General features: G+C 39.6%; 1 pseudogene; it reads right to left on the reverse strand.

Moving 5' to 3' along the window:
* Positions 1–369: 369 nt before the first annotated feature.
* The window catches only part of LOC124230558 (riboflavin kinase-like), a 34,015-nt pseudogene continuing 17,678 nt past the window's right edge, over positions 370–16,706 (reverse strand).

The following is a 16,706-nucleotide window of genomic DNA, read 5'->3' on the forward strand; positions in this document are numbered from 1 at the left end:
AAACTAATTCACAGCTGTAGGAAAATGTTTGATTTTTAAAATATAACCAAGATGTTGGGGGCTGGCCCCGTGGCCAAGTGGTTAAGTTCACGCGCTCCGCTGCAGGCGGCCCGGTGTTTCGTTGGTTCGAATCCTGGGCGCGGACATGGTACTGTTCATCAAACCACACTGAGGCAGCGTCCCACATGCCACAGCTAGAAGGACCCCCAACATAGAATGCATAACTATGTACTAGGGGGCTTTAGGAAGAGAAATGAAAAAATAAATAAATAAATAAATCTTTAAAAAAATATATAACCAAGATGAGACTGCAGTTATGACTACTAAAATACGAGAAAACAGTGAATAAATAAATAAGACGATTTTTCATCAGTGGCCATTCATTAGTTGCTTTTCGGAACCTGGAAGAAGCTATCTTCCTTGAGTTTCAAATTTGCTAGTAAATCTAGTCATTTCTTAGCTTCTTCCACATTATCTCAAATTGCTGAAATAAGTGACTCTGCAGAGAGAATATACCAGGCAAAGATGATTATAAGCCACTGCTAGACTTTTCACTGCTCCTGTGTGCAGCCTCTCCTACAAACTCTGAGGCTGGCAGCGTCTCCAGCACGGGGTAAATGCCCAGTAAATGTTTGTTCCATCCCTTCTTCCAGATTCAAATAAAAGTCAATGGTACACAAAAGATGTCCTTAACCTTCTGGCAATTTCTCAGAGAAAGGCATTAGCAAAAAGATACATTGCAAACACCAAATGGAAGACACAAGTATTCACTATCAATTCTCCTCAGTATTTACACTTGTAAAAGCAACTCTGCAGTAGAATTAAAACTATCAAATTACACTAAGATACTTGAAACCATTTGTTTCAAATGTTCTGATTTACTGTTTCTTACACTTCAAGCATTGCAAGGCACCCATTATTCATTACAGTATTAATTCTTACTTGTTCCTTAAAATGTGAAAAGGAAATAAAGATTTCATTAACTTCATACTGTTGGAGAGAGGCAGCCAGCCTGCTGGGTTTGAATCTAGGCTCTGTTACTTACTATGTGACCCTGGACAAATTACTTAATCTTTCTGTACCAAACTCCTCATCTGTGAAATGGACAGAATGATTCTTCATATGGTTATTGTGGGGATGAAATGAGCTAATTCATGTAAAGCACGTAAAACTGTGTCCGGCACGTATTAAACGCTCAGATATTATCTGTCCTGCCGTGGTTATTCCTAGTAGGAGCAGTAGAAGTAGCTGCAGTAATATTTATGATCTAAATAAGAATTACCTAAAGAATCAAAGTTCTTTTCCGGTCTGAGGTGGCCAATGATGGCCACATTGAGGATTTCCCCATAGAAGTTCTCTTTGAAGGTATGCATGATATGAGTTTCCTACAGTCAAAAAAATATTTCAAAAGATTACTATCAGATTATAGAACCTGAAATTTGAAATATATATTCATGTTTATGGTTGGGTAATTTAATGAATGAAACAATCAACCTTCATTAAAATTTTAAAGACAGGTTAAAATCTAAGTGCAGTTTTTCCTGAATTCTTCCATTGTTCCTTCTCCTGCCCCTGACCTTACATGTAAACAGTACAACTGAGTCACATAAATGTTACCCTACAAATTTGGTATGATTTGCTGTTTATAGAAAAGACTAACATGCACCATAGTAACTACGAGTCTTAAGGGAAAAAAACCGAGCAAAGATACCAAAGAGGGAATAAGCAAAGTGTTAAGAGATGTCACTGCTAAAAGAACTTCTCCTATGGTTAATCAGGATCCATGTGTCTCTGATCCACACCATGTTACAGAAACCTATGAGGGTTAGACAGAGCTGAAGACTGATGTGGGGGTAGAAAAGTCAGTGTAGATTCCTGACCAAAAATCATGTGACAAACGGGTACAGGACCTATTGATGCAAAATGATGCAGGAGATAGAAGATGTTCTGGAATCTGAATTTTAGTAGACTCCTATAAAGAATAAATCTGAGCCCAAAAGTTAGAAAAACCAATGAAGAGAGTAAACAAATACAGAAGATGGCTGAGGGTGAACTAGGATGGTGGCTGGAAAATGAGAAGTTTAAGCAATTTAGAAACTTGTAACTTGAGACAAGTAGTATATTTGAAGTATATGGCTTAAGAAAATCTAATCTATGAAGTGATCCTTAAAACTGAAGCATCTACCACAAATCAGCTAAGAGTACAGCTAGATCATTCAGATTAATAAAACCAATAAAGAGATAATAAGAGCAACTTACACTTAACAAGAATGGCCTATTTAAAAGAAATCAAACATGAAAATCTGAATTCAATAATTAAGTGTTTATTCTTTCTTACCCAACATAGAAAGTTCACCACGTTCTCTTAAAATGATCCAGACCAAAAAAAGAAAGGAAACATCACATGAGACTGTTAGGTGAGTTTTATTTTCTCTCTTAGAAAAAATAAAACAGGGCCAGCCTGGTGGCATAGTGGTTGAGTTCACGTGCTCCGCTTAGGAGGCAGGGGGTTCTCAGGTGCGGCCCTACACAACATTCATTAAGCCATGCTGTGGAGGCACCTTACATACAAAATAGAAGAAGATTGGTACAGATATTAGCTCAGGGACAATCTTCCTCAAGCAGAAAGAGAAAGATTGGTAATGGATGTTAGCTCAGGGTCAATCTTCCTCACACACACACATAAAAACCTAGTCTTTCATAAACTTTTTGATCTGTTGGGGGAAGCGTCAAGATCCTTCGAGGTCATTAAAATAGGGATCTCTTCAAGTGTCCCTATGAAAAATTTCACAAGCAACTTAATGATATTTATGGATTTTATGAAGTCTATTAAAAAAAGAACCCTGACTTAAACAATTTAAAAGAAGAAAATATGAATATTATTAGAAACAGGACTTTTCTGGGCTGGCCCGCTGGCACAGTGGTTAAGTGCACACATTCCACTTCGGCAGCCTGGGGTTCGCCAGTTCGGATCCTGGGTGCAGACATGGCACCGCTTGGCAAGCCATGCTGTGGTTGGTGTCCCACATATAACGTAGAGGAAGATGGACAGGGATGTTAGCTCAAGGCCAGTCTTCCTCAGCAAAAAGAGGAAGATTGGCAGCAGCTGTTAGCTCAGGGCTAATTTTCCTCAAAAAAAAAAAAAGGAAGAAACAGGATTTTTCTTTATAACATAGCTCTTCTTAGAACTTTGGTTCTGTTAGATTGCTAAATCTAAAATCACGTATAGAAGAGGTGAAATAGTACGCTAAGCTAAGTTCAAAGTGTCTAAGAGAAGCAGGGCAGAGCTATAGTAACAGCTTGAGTTAAGAATCAAGTCTGTGTTCCACACTTGGTTAACAGCATACCTAACCTCTCTGGGGCTCAGGTTGCTCATCTGCAATTGAACGGTTTGAGTTAGAAGATGTAAAGTGCCCCATAGCTTTGTACTAAACCAATAAATTTGACTCACATTTTTTCTTTTCAGTAAACGTTTGAACAAAAAGAAAGCTAAGATTTGTAAGACCTTGACACTGATCATTACAAAACGTTATTGTGAGAAATGGTAAAGATGTCCACTCTCCCTAAATTGACCTACAGATTCAATGTTATTCCAATCAAAATCCTAGCAGGGTTTTGTTGGACTTTTTTTAATGATGGAAACTGACAAGTGATTCTAAAATTTATGTGGAAATGCAAAAGGCCAAAATTATCCAAGAAAATATTTAAAACAAAACTGGAGGACTTATACAATCAAATATCAAAACCTATTATAAAGCTAAGGACATTAAGACAATGTTGTAATGGCCCAAGGATAGACTAGGAGACCAAGTAGGTATGAGTGCACTTTGGACTTTCAGACATATAAAGTCCCCTGATTTATGACCACGGTGACACTGCAGTGCTGTCAGGAAATGATGGCATTTTCAATAAATGGGCTGGGTCAATATCCACATGAAAAAAAATAATTTTGATCCCTACCTCACACTATACTAAAAAAATCAATTTGATGTAAAAAGACAACTAAGTTTTTCTAAGAAAACTTAGATGAATATATTCATGACTTTGGAATAGGCAAAGATTTCTTAAATAGAATATAAAAACCACTAACCATGAAAGAAAAACGATGAATTGGACTATATAAAAATTAACAACCTCTATTCTTCAAAAGACACCACACCATTAAGTGAATTAAAAAAAAAAAAGCAACACAGAGGGAGAAGGTATTGGCAATACATAATTCCAACAAAGTGACTGGATCTAGAATATATTAAGAACTTCTTTAAGTCAACAAGATAGCTGATCCAATTTTTTAAAAAGGGAAAAAGACCTGAACAAGCACATCAGAGATGTCTGTTATTAGCAAAGAAAAGAAAAACTCTGAAAAGTATGAATCTCCTACCAGTGGAAAATTGAGTTTCTCCTGACTATGGAAGGACTTGTCAAGGCATTCCTTACCTGGCTCTATAGTTATAGTCTAATAGGTCTGTCTTCTGAGTAGCTGATAAGGAAAAATGAGTGATAGGATAGCCTCCCTTCCCTTCATTTCCTCCCTCATTCTACTGAAGGAAATTTTGTGTTCTTTCATCAAGTCTTTTCCTTATCTACTTCAACAAATAATTTTCACATCCTTAAAACTCAAAACTAAGAGAAATATTGAGCATAATGGTAAGTAGTTCTGGGCCATTTCTATTGCTTATACAGCATTTAGCCCTGTGGTTTTCCAACTGTGCCACACTTCTCATCTGTAAGCTCTTCAAAGAGGAGGAAAGTTAGATCACCATAATTCTGTTTTTGCCACACTCTTGAGCTGATCAAAAGATTCGATCATATCTGGCAGATCAAGCACTTGAGCTGCGTTGGTCCTGTGAAAGAACAGAAGAGCATCCCTCAAAGTGATTTCAAAGAGAAAAAAAAGCATCACCTGCAATTTCATCAGAAAGTACCATCCTTCTGGTAAGCAGTTCTATCTTAACAGGGTGACCAAGTTATTAAAGGGTGAACAAACTACATTAACTGTGGCAAGCTCAATTTTATGAAACATGATCTTAAACACTTCGCTTTTATCTTCAGCAAAGGTAAATACATGGGCAGTTATAAAAATTAATATCATTCTAATTTTGGTTGGTAACGCCACTTTTTATTTTCTACATGATTTAAAAGATAAATGCATAAGAATTATTATATCTATGTTATTGGGCACACAATGTGTAAAGATGTAATTTGTGAGTTTTTGTATACTATTAAAGTTAAGTTGGTATAAATTCAAATTAGATTTTTATAGCTTTAGGATGTTAAATGCAATCCCCATTGTAACCACAAGGAAAATATCTATAGAAAACTCACAAAAGGAAATAAGGGAATCAAAATATGTCACTACAAAAAAAACCTAAACACAAATGACAGTAATGGAGGAAATGATGGATGAAAAAACCCATGAGGCACATAAAGAGCAAATAGCAAAATAGGAGAAGCCTCTCCTTACCAGGAATTAGTTTAAATGCAAATGGATTAAACTCTCTAATCAAAAAGCAGAGATTAGCAGAAAAGTTTAAAAAACATGATTTACCTATGCCCCCTTTACAAGAGACTCACTTCATATCCTAAGACAAAAATAGAATGAAAGTGAAGGGAAAAAGTTATTCCATTCAAATAGTAACTAAATACTTCACTTTTAAATCCTTCAAGTACGCTGCCAAAACTTCTAGTAGTTAGACTATATCATGATTACCCCTGATGAGTTCTATGTGCATCTAATACTGCATAGTACCCTAAATCATCATCCCATTTTCAGATACAAAGCTAAACACAATTCTTACCATGGACTTTTTTGCAGTCCTGTAGTTTGGGTTCCATCCTATGCTCACCCCCATCTTATGGACATCTCCACTTCCAGTGCTGGCCCACCCATAATAAATGCCAGTGGAGACATCAGCTGGAATATTATCTACTACTTGTTCAGGAAAGTTAGCCAAACAACAGAAGTCAATATTCCGAGTGTTAAGAGTTTCATATTAAATATTTATAAAAATCACATGCAAGGCTAGTCTAAATCCTTATGCTCACAAGATTCCTAAGACCTTTCCTATGATTATCAATCCCATCGTTCCATGTTCTGGTTCCGATTTCTTTCCTCTTCATGCGCACAGGTTAGGAACACGGTACCAAATTATCGTTAAGTGTATAAAGCTTTCCAAAAAGACATACACTCTGGAGGTGGGTGAAGAAAACAGGTACATGAACAGCTGGATTTTTAGATCTAGTCTTTCTTAAGCAGGTTCAGAATTTTTTGAAAGGATTCTTATTTTAGAAATACGCATGCCTAGGCCCTAAGCTCAAAGACTAGGGGCAGCCCTGGTGTGTATTTTTAAGGATGAATTACGCACACTGTCAAATCCTAACTATTAAAACTAATGTAGACAGTCCAAAAAAGATATGTGGCTTTCATTCAACCGCTGATAACAGTTTTAAGGAAAAGAAAACCTTACAGTGGGCTTGAGAATTTAGCCAATCTGGCCCACATTGCTTTCTCCAATGGGCAAGACACCTGCCACGCTTGGCAGCTCTATCGCGGCTGGATCGGAGGCGGGAAAGGGGGATCCAGGAACTCAGCCCCGGCTTCCCGCCCTCACCAGCCCCGAGCCCGTTCCCGTCCCCGGGGAGCGGAGCCACCGGCAAGGACGAGCTCCCTCAGCGCGACCAAAGGGCCTTTGCCTCGGCAAAGCGGGAGCCGGGCGGCGGGGAGGGTGTCACCTCTGCCGCAGGCCCACGACCCGGCCCCAGCCGGCCCGCTGAAGTCCCCGCCCCGACGTGAGCCGGCTCTGGGTGGGTGGGCTCCGCGCCTCCCGCGTTCACCCTCCCTGGGTGGGGATGCCCACCTGCTGGGGCCGCGCCCGAAGCCCCGCACCACCTGGCCGGGACAGGAGCAAGGCAGGTGCCCCAGGACGCTGTCCGCTCGGGACGCGGGGGGGCGGCCCGGTGCGCGCGTCCCGCGGAGTCGCCGTCGAGGCGGTGCGGGGACCGCGGACCAGCGGGGGACACGGGCGGGAGCTCGGGCGGGTCACAACAGGCTGGGCGGCGCCGACGACACGCCGGGCGAGTCCCTCCCCGCGCTGACCCAACAGAAGCTGCGGTCAATTCAGAGGCTGCCCCTCCGCCGGGGGCCGGTAGTAAGTGCGGGTGTAGACTGGGACCCTGGCGGGGCAGCCGGCGTGTTTGCATCCGTTTTGCTTCCTTTTCTTGTCTTAATTGCAGGAGCTACTACTTTCAGTACGATGTTGAAGGGCGAGAGGGGACATCCTTGCCGTTCCTGATCTTAGTGGGAAAACGTCTAATTTGCCACCCTTGGCGCTATGTTAGTGGTAGGTTTTATCCAGTTGAGCAAGTTCCCCTCTGTTCCTAGTTTGCTGAGAGTTTTTATCACGCATGGGTATCGAATTCTGTCAATACTTTTTCTGCATCTACTGATACAATCATTTGATTCTTCTTAACTGGTTGAGGTGATAGCTTCCCTAAATTGATTTTCCAATGTTAAACCAGCTTTGCATACCTGGGATAAATCCCACTTAGTCATGGTGTATAATTATTTTTTATACATAGTTGAGTTCAATATGCTAATATTTTGTCGAGGATTTTTTAAATCTATGTTCATGAGAGATATTGGCCTGCAGTTTTCTTTTCTTGTGATGTCTTTGGTTTTGTATTAGGGCGACGTTGGCCCCATAGAATGAGTTAGGAAGTGTTCCCTCTGCTTCCATCTTATGAAAGAGATTGTAGGGAATTGGTATAATTTCTTTATTAAATCTTTGGTAGAATTCACCAGTGAACCCATCTGGGCCCGGTGCTTTCTGGTTTGGAAGATTATTAATTATTGATTCAATTTCTTTAATAGAAATAGGCCCATTCAGATTGTCTATTTCTTCTCTTGTGAGTTTTGGCAGATTGTGTCTTTCAAGGAATTGGTCCATTTCATCTAAGTTATCAAATTCGTAAGCATGGGATTGTTCACACTATTCCTTTATTATCCTTTTAATGTCCATGGATCTATAGTGTTTCCCCTCTTTCATTTCTGATATTAGTAATTTGTGTCCTCTCTTTTTTTTTTTTTTCTGAGAAAAAATGAAGCTGCATGGTCATCCCTAAACTTTACATGATAGAAAGAACTTTGGCATTAGTTTTCTTTTCTTTTTTGATGTAAAATATATTTTCATTTTCAAAATCAGAAAGGCAGCCCTTCTCACGTTTCCTATCCCTGAGGAAGGGGGCATAAAATTTGAAAAAGATGCCACTCGGGCACTCAGCCCTTATGACATTGGGAGAACTAAGAACCAGGGCGAATCTGAGGAAGCACATAGAAGCCAGCTCCCTGCCCAGACCACAGTAATATAAGGTATATAAGGTATATGTAGTGTCCTCTGATCACAAGAAGTTATTATCTACTCAGTAGGCTTATGGCAACTGAAACGCTTATTTTCTCACCCTTGGCTCCTGTCGGTGGAATGCTCCTAACCACTTCTGGTTTGATGCTGCCTGATTGGAATCAGTTTTTGTTCAAATGAACTCTTCAAATTTTTCATATGGGGCCAGCCCCGTGGCGCAGCGGTTAAGTTCGCACGTTCCGCTTCTTAGCAGCCCTCGGTTCACTGGTTGGGATCCCGGGTACAGACCTGGTACTACTTGGCAAGCCATGCTGTGGTAGGTATCCCACATATAAAGTAGAGGAAGATGGGCTTGCATGTTAGCTCAGGGCCAGGCCTTCTCAGCAAAAAAAGAGGAGGACTGGCAGTAGTTAGCTCAGGGCTAATCTTCCTTAAAAAAAAAAAAAAATTAAATTAAATTAAATTTTTCATATGGCTCAGTTTATCTTTTAACAATGTAATAATGCAGGTAGTGGGAAGTTCTAGGAGCAAAATAAAGCAGGCTACAGAGGACTGGGGTGCTACTCTATACAGCTAGGGAAGGGTCCTCTGATAATGGGACATTTGAGCAGAGATGTGAAAGCAATGAGGGAATGGGCCAAGCAGAAATCTGGAAGAAGAGGGTTACATGTAGAGGCAACAAGTGGAAAGGTCCTCAAGAGGAGCTAGGTTTAGTGAGTCTGAAGAGCACAAGGAGTCCAGGCCCAGATGGCTGACCAAGGTGGAAAGAAGTTCAAGACAAGGAAAGACTCATGGGGGTGGAAGGGAAGGAATAGATCTTAGGGGGCCCTGAGGCATTGTAAATATTTTACCTTTTGCTCTGAATTAAATGAGAAGACACTGGAGAGTTCTGAGCAGAGGAATAACATGTTCTGACATGATTTAAAAGGATTGCTCTGGCTGTTGTAGAGAAAGTAGATTCGAGAGGGACAAATGCGGAAGTGAGTAGACCAATTAGGAGGTTGCTGCAGCAATCCAGCCAGAATTGACGTCGCATGAACCTGAGAGGTTGTGATGGAGGCAGGAAGAAATGATCAGCTTCTAGAAATGTTTGAAGGGGAAACTAGTAGGAATTTTGAGAGAGGAGTCAAGGCTGATTTCAAGGTTCTGGGCCTGAGTGACTGGAAGGATGGGGTTGCCATTTACTGAGATGGAAAGACAAATAATTAGCGATACAGCAGGAACTTGAACTCAGGTCATATCTGCCCTTGTCCAGTGGTCAGTCCATTCACCCCAGATCCCAGGAGGAAATTGGTGCTGTTCTAAAATTAAAATAAAAAATCCAGGATCTAGCCCCATGGCCAAGCAGTTAAGTTTGCGTGCTCCACTTTGGCAGCCCAGGGTTTTGCTGGTTCGGATCCTGGGTGTGGACTTAGCACTGCTCATCAAGCCATGCTGAGGCAGCATCCCACATAGTAGAACTAGTTGTAGAAAGAGCTACAACCAGAATATACAACTATGTAGTTGGGGGCTCTAAGGAGAAGAAGAAGGAAAAAAAAAGATTGGCATTGGATGTTAGCTCAATCTTTGAAAGACTGAGGGCCAATCTTTAAAAGAAATAATCAAAATCCAAACCAAAAAGACAAAAAACCTTCACAAAGTACAGAATGGGTGATGGTGACTTAGCAGCCACGTGATTAAAACTCTTCAAAGTTTTAGTTGAGTTCAAGCCAAGGTTGATCCTCCATAGGATGGCGTGGTCAAAAGCACTTATGCAATCTCATATTGCCTTTTGAGAACAGTCTTTGACCACACTAGGTAAAGCATGAATTGTGACAACCAGGCCTGAAGGAGGACATTCAGTTCTCAGAGCAACACTTTTAAAACAAAGAAAAATAGACAAGAGAGAGAGAATTCAGAGGGTGGCAGCTAGAACAGAAGGGAATACAAAGACTTGAAGGTTGAGTGAGAGGTTTGGAGAAAGATAAAGGGGAGACAGCAGTGAGGAAAATGTTCTGTGCAATAGAGGATAACTATGCTTATGTCACAGGGCCATTGATAGGATTAAATGTGATGATGTACATGGAACCACTCTGTCAAACAGCATATGCTTTATGAATGTGAAGCATCATTATTAAAACTGAATGTCTGTCATGTAGGAGAGGTTTTTTTTGTTTTTTTTAAGATTTTCTTTTTTTCCTTTTTCTCCCCAAAGTCCCCTGGTACATAGTTGTATATTCTTTGTTGTGGGTCCTTCTAGTTGTGGCATGTGGGACGCCGCCTCAGCATGGTTTGATGAGCAGTGCCATGTCCGCCCCCAGGATTCGAACCAAGGAAACACTGGGCCGCCTGAAGCAGAGTGCACGAGCTTAACCACTCGGCCACTGGGCCAGCCTCTAGAAGAGGTTTTTAACGGGTTCTATGTGGCCCCAAGAAGTAGAGGTGGGACTAAGAGCTAGGAGCATTTCTGTTCCAAGGAAAAAAGGACTTTCCACTGATGGGAGGGGCGGTTTTGGTCAGTTGACTTCCTCAAGTCTGGAGATGTTCAAAGGCCGGTGGGCTGAAGACATGATAGAGATCTTAAAGGAGAATTCTCCCATTTAATCGTCTATAAGTTTTGTGGGTTTTTTAGCAACTCTGAGGCTATAGTAGTAGCTTAATGTTTTCTTCTTGTTGCTTTTGTATCAGATCTTTGGCCACATTCATCCCAGAAAAAGATAATTCAACTCTCCTAACTAATCAGTAAAGCCAGAGGTGGTTGTCCCATCGAGGTCCAGTTACGCCACTTAAACTAGTATCCTGATAGAACTTATTATGGAAGGCTTTAGAAAAATCTCTTCTCTCCAACTCATCAAAGGCCTACAATCAAATAAAAGCCAATAATAATCATCATATATATCTCAAAACCATGGTAGTGTGTTTAAACCGGTAGAACTTTTCTTTTAAAAAAGTGGAAACAATATAAATTATTATTAGATAACTTTGATAAACACCATAATGATGAAACGTTCTTGCTAGGGTAAAATAATTGAGATGATAATTAGGCATAATTAGCATTATTATGAGTCAATCATATTTCAGTGAAAAGAAAACGTATTCAGCTAAAAGGATATAATTTTGTTGTTGGTACTTTTCAAATTCTTTCTGGTTCAGCTAGGTCACTCATTGTATTTGCCAATCAATTATTTTAGAGATGACTGGAGATTTCCATTTGAACAAAAGCCTATTTTAGCAAACAGCAGAGATGTTAGAAGCCCCTCTCCTTGATGCCTCCCAAATCTTTTCACTGGCTCTTGTCACTCTCTCTCTAATCCACATATCTCATGACTATTGCCAGTGTCAGAGTCAAGCTGCAACTTAAAATGGCAATAACAAGATGACACAACTGAGAAGAAAGTACGACTTTATTTTCTCTGTTTTATTAGATCACTTTCATATATTTGGCAGGGGATGGGGTGTGGGGGGAACAATATTTTATCATAGAAAATGGGGTCAGCCCGGTGGCGCAGTGGATAAGTGCACACATTCTCCTTCGGAAGCCCAGGGTTCCCTGGTTCGGATCCCGGGTGAGGACCTGGCACCGCTTGGCAAGCCATGCTGTGGTAGGCGTCCCACATATAAAGTAAAGGGAGATGGGCACGCATGTTAGCTCAGGGCCAGTCTTCCTCAGCAAATAGAGGAGGATTGGCAGCAGATGTTAGCTCAGGGCTGATCTTCCTAAAAAACAAACAAATAAATAAATAAAAAATAATCAGCCTAATATCATAGAAAATAATCTTTTTCATTTTTTCCACATTATCCATAATTTTTAAATTTGCGTTTATTAATGAGGTCAGTTCCTGTCGACACTAAATCTTATCCAGAGGATTTTATTTTTTTCCTACAGCTTTTTAAAAGAATTCTTAGGATCTTGGTAGAAAAGAGGGGGAAAAAATCTTTAAAATTTAAGGAGACAGATCAGTAATAAAAGAAGATATAGAAATACATGTTTAGACAAATGAGGTAACTGCTTAGTGGAGGTAAACATGGGAAATTAGAGTAAAAAAGGAGACGTAAATCTATGATTTTAATCCCCAGGACCTGGAAAGTTATGGTGGTAAAATCCAGGTAGAGGCTGAGCTTGGTGGCTTCCAACAGTGGAACAGAATATGGTTTTCTAGAAGGAAACAAGGGTGGTTCTTGAAAAATATTCTCAAAATGTGCTTAAGAGAAAAAAGAAAGCTCTAGAGGGGAAGTTGCTATCAATGGTCACTGTTATAACAATAACTATGACAAATATAACTGTGATATAGCTGACAGAATAACAATGATCCCAGGATTTCAACAATCAAAATGGAAAATTACATTTTTAGATCTCTTGATATAATCTTATCCTAGGAGGAGGGAAATCTTTAAAAAAAGTTATGATAGAGAAAATAAAAATTTCATATAAATAAAAAATCCTGTATTCTTCTTTTGATAATCAGTGGTTTCCATAGAAGCCTGAAAAGCCCCAAGACCTTGCTAGGTATAAATTCTAACGAACGTAGAGAATTCTCACAGTTTAAATGATCTAAAAAAATACAGTAATAGTAGGCGTGAAAAAATGAACTACAGGATGCTTAAAGTTAGATAATAGCAGTTTTATAGCTCTTTACCTCTCTCAATGCACTTATCAATAATTTATTAGGAAAATGTCAAAATGTCCTTGTCACGAAGGTACACAGGATAATAGTACTTGCTTTTAAAGACAGTTCACAGGAAGCTGCAAAATGATAGTCAGATGTTCAAGGCATGCTTCCAGCTCTTCTGTCTAGACACCTACTTAAATATTACGGAACAGAAAGGAAGCAACAGCTAAAAATGAGTCCTTTGAAACTGCAGCCTTCCACAGTGAAATGTAGATGAGACCTGTCTTGTAATTGACGTGTTTTATCAATCCTGTAGCTAAGGACTCGAAGAAATATTTTGAAACTCTTATTTTGCCACTAAATCCCCCCGCTGATGACCATATTATTTCATTAGTTCAGTAAAGTTAATATTTTTACCTCTGTCATCTCTTGTTTTTCCAGATGTCATCTTTTCACTTAATGAAACACATACAAAGTAATGTGAATGACTTTTAACAAGCACACCCAAATGTATGTCTGAGAGAGTAATGTCTCCTTCAAGGAAGCTGCAAGACTGTTGTGAGCACAGGCAGCAAATTAGGATTAAATAAGCCTGCCTCCCCATGTTTGAAGGACAGTATTCAAGCAGAAGCATAATTTGTGGTAGAGATGGTTGAAAAGATACTGTTTTTACTTTTTCGCTTTGTCTTGTATTTTTAGTAATTAGTGTTATGACTCTTGCTACTAATTTTGGTGAGAAAATAAGTGTTTCCATTGCCTTGTAGACTTCTTGAGTAGACAATATCTCTTTGTGATCAGAAGACTCTAATACTTAATATAAAAACTGTAACTAGACTTTGTTATTCGTCCCCCATTCACCTATTCATCCATCCATCCATCCATCTTTTCATTGCTATCTGTTATGCACCAGTCGCCATATTAGGTGCTGGTGGTGTGTCAACAAATAATATACGAACTTTACCCTCCAAAAACTTATAATCTAATGGTGGTGTCCAGTTCCAGGTCTAATTCATCAACATTTGTGCAAATATGGTATCACAAGAAGCAAAGCCAAGTCTATTTGCATTATATTTGTTAGTCAGTAAATCATTAAACTTAATATTAAAGGGAACCAAAAGATATTATATTTCCTCTAAGCCATTTCTGAGTTCCCTTCCAGCTCTGTATTTGAGACTTCTAATACGTCATGGTACTGAATGTGTATGGAATATAATTTAAGTTCCTGCTGGAAACAATAATGGAGATGCTGTAAGAGCATAAATTATCAAAATAAAGTCACCACAAAGGTTCCAGGGAAAGACCACAATTAATTGCTGGCGTCCCAAAAGACTTCTTGGAGGAGGGAGCATCCTACTGTTGATTCTACATATTTTAGAAGAGTTCATTGCAGTCAGAGATTTGATATTTAACTTTTCTTTTAAAACAGATGAATAATTAATTAAAGAACTCTCATTTTTAGACCAATGCCTACATTTTCTTACATCAAACAGAAAAAGAAGAAACTCCGCACTTGACCTATTTCTCATTATAATCTGTATTATGGAGCTGTGTTGACTACTGGTGTCACTGGGAGACTAACATCATTTTTTTTTTTTTAAAGATTGGCACCTGAGCTAACATCTGTTACCAATCTTCTTTTTTTATCTTCTTCTTCTTCTCTCCAGAGCCCCCTAGTACATAGTTGTATATCCTAGTTGTGGGTCCTTCTGGTTGTGCCATGTGGGACACCGCCTCAGCATGGCTTGATGAGTGGTGCCATGTCTGTGCCCAGGATCCGAACCGGCGAAACCCTGGGCTGCTGAAGCAGAGTGCGCAAACTTAACTACTGGCCATGGGGCCAGCCCCAGACTAACATCATTGAAGTACTTAGGACTCTACGGTTTTAAGGGGAGGAAAAATAAATTCACCCACAAAAATAGCGCAGAAAGAATGAGTCAAGATTAAGTGCATATCAGGGTAGCATGGCAAACGAGAATATAAGTGAATTGGAGATTAGAAAAATTGCTTATTGTTATGGTGATAAAATTTATTTCTGTATCCGATGACTATCAATAACCTTCATACTATTTGCCATGTTCCAGACACTCTGCTAGTAATGGGGATACAAAAATTAATAAAACCATCTCTAATCTCCAGAAATTCACAGCCCAGAGAGACAATAATATGAATACAAAATAATATCACAGTGTGGTAGAGTACAATGATGGAGTTTCCAACATTATTGTAACGTATAAGATGATGAAATCTGGAACCAACCTGTGTTTGAATCCAAGATCTGCCATTTACCACACATCTGACTTTGTCCCTCAGTTTCCTTGTCTGTATGATGGGCATGATAATAGAACTTTATAAGGTCATTGTGAGATTAAATGAAGTCATTTATGTAGAGCACTTTAGAATAGTGCCTGGTCCATACTAAGCACTACATGAGCATTAGTTATGGTTATTGTTATGGTTGTTCATATTATACTCATAGCCTCAGGAAAGCATCTGAGGATAAACAGAATGAGGACGGTGAAAAGTTCCAGGCTTTCACCACCTGTGCCTTTTCCCAGTAAAACCAGTTAAACATGTTCATCCATAAAGGTTCACTGTTAGCTCCAAAAATATCTCATTTTTACAAATAAATGGTTTTTATGATCATTAAATCAATAGTATATGCAGGGAAAAGAAATATTTTAAATCTAGAGTATGAATAATTCATGTCTGAACAGAGATAAGCTTATATAGACACCAAAGCATAATTCAAAATTGAATTTTGCTTCTTCACACACACATACACGCAAATGAACACAAATATGTGCACAGATTAGCTAACATAAGGTAGGTTTCAAATGACTGCCAGATCTGGCGTAACAACTTTCTTTATAGTTTTACAACCTATTTTATAACTATTTTGAGCTATTAAGATAACAATAAATGTTGGTCCTATATCAGTTAGTGTGGCAGATTGCTATTATTGGCCCCAGTTTTCCACCCTTCCCTCTTTCCCTGCCTTTTACCATGTGACTTTTCACTTCCTCCCCAAAGAGGCCAAGTCTATTTTCTCACCTCTTGATTTCCGGTTTGGCCATGTGATTTGCTTTGGCCAATAGGATGAGGCAGATGTGATCCAGTAACCAGCTTAAGCCTCGAGAGGGCATGCGTTTTTCTGCTTATCACCTTGTGCCTCTATCACAATACGAAAAAATCATGTCTATGCTAGCCCTCTGGTGCCAAGGGAATGAGGGACACATGGAACAAAGCTGCCCAGGTAAGATGACTCAACCCAGGCTAGAATCAAGCACAGCCCCAGTTTTTCCTCAGAAAAATGAACACACCAGCTGACCTGATCAAGCCCAGAAGATATCCGAAGAGCAGCCCAGGGATGATGAGTCTGGATGAGCAGACCCCAACCAACCCACAGGCAGTTATGCTATATTAATAAATTTAAAATTTATTTTTAATAAGTCACTGAATTTGGGGGTGTTTTGTTATTCAGCAGAAGCTGACTCATATAGTTAGAATGTTTTCCATTTTAAGTAACATAAAATCTGACCCTCACTGGCTTAAGTATTTAAAAAATGTATTTTTTCACCAAACTGAAAAGGCCAGTGATAGTTCTGCTATGGGTACAGTTTGACCAAGAGGTTCAGCATGTCCTCTGAAAATCTCTGCAAATTCCTCTGCAGTCTCTGGCCTCTGGACTCTTCCATGTGTCAGCTTTGTCCTCAGACAAAGCCACCCTCTTTGTGCAAAAACGGCTGCTGAATTTCTGGGC

This window comes from Equus quagga, chromosome 19, assembly GCF_021613505.1.
Source record: "Equus quagga isolate Etosha38 chromosome 19, UCLA_HA_Equagga_1.0, whole genome shotgun sequence".
Classification (NCBI taxonomy): domain Eukaryota; kingdom Metazoa; phylum Chordata; class Mammalia; order Perissodactyla; family Equidae; genus Equus; species Equus quagga.